Raw genomic sequence first — 852 nt, forward strand, 5'->3', positions numbered from 1 at the left:
CTTTTGGACCCCACCAAAAGAAAAACAAAAACAAAAACAAAACAAAACAAAAAAAAACCCAAAACCAATAATTTAAGCAGATTTCGGGCTCTGTAGTCCCCATTTAGAGAGCTTTGGAGCTCCAAGCCAGCGATTCAGGGAGATTTGGGGTTCAGAAAGGTCAGTTTCTGGAGCAGAAGGAGCCACCCGTGGGGAAACACAGGAGCGAGGGGCTGGAGCTTACCTGGACAAGGCTGGGAAGAAGCAGCTCCGCGCTGGGCTGTGAGCACCGGGGGGGCTCGTCCCGGTTATATCTCACCTGCCTGTTCCCATTCCCACCCCCACGGGCTCCTCCCGCCTCCCCCCAGCACCTCCTTTCTTGGTTTTACACTGATTTCCCGTAAATGCCTGTGAAATTGAAAGTGAAAATGCTCTGACCAGGGAGCAGCTCCTCGGGCTGGGTGGGGAATGTGCACAGCCAGCGGCCACTCCCTGCTCCTGGAGACATCCCAGGGGCACCGGGAATGCCCTGGGAGGGACTGAGAGCACTGGGAGTGAATCCCATGCTCTGATAGTAAACAGGGCACATGGCTTGAGTTAGGGGCATCAGAGCTCTGGATCACTGATTTCGGGAACTTCACGGCTTAGGAAGCCTCAACTTCATTAGCATGGCTGCTGTACTATGATTGTAATGTGATGTGAGGAGCTTTGGAGCTGAAAAGGATCATCTGGGGGGCCTTGTGCCTCCAGAACACTGTTTTGAAAGGGTTTTGGCTGTAGAAAAAAAAATTAAGGAGCTCTGAGTCTCACAGACGGCAATTTAGGGGTATTTTGAACTCAGAAACAGCAATTTAGAAAGATCTGGAGCTGAGA

General features: G+C 51.4%; 1 protein-coding gene across 8 annotated transcripts in view; it reads right to left on the reverse strand.

The window, feature by feature from the left end:
* LOC148217474 (uncharacterized) overlaps positions 1-433 on the reverse strand; it is a 13,833-nt gene extending 13,400 nt beyond the window's left edge. For 4 of the 8 annotated variants that reach the window (XM_088158671.1, XM_088158669.1, XM_088158673.1 and 1 more), the window contains exon 1: positions 224-379. The gene's annotated coding sequence lies outside the window, so the exon portion shown is untranslated. Of the gene's footprint in view, positions 1-223 lie in introns of all 8 variants that reach the window. The other 4 variants (XM_088158674.1, XM_088158668.1, XM_088158670.1 and 1 more) reach the window with 3 other exon arrangements.
* Between the last annotated feature and the right edge of the window lie 419 nt (positions 434-852).

The sequence above is a fragment of the Sturnus vulgaris genome, unplaced genomic scaffold, assembly GCF_052056855.1.
Source record: "Sturnus vulgaris isolate bStuVul1 unplaced genomic scaffold, bStuVul1.hap1 Scaffold_84, whole genome shotgun sequence".
Classification (NCBI taxonomy): domain Eukaryota; kingdom Metazoa; phylum Chordata; class Aves; order Passeriformes; family Sturnidae; genus Sturnus; species Sturnus vulgaris.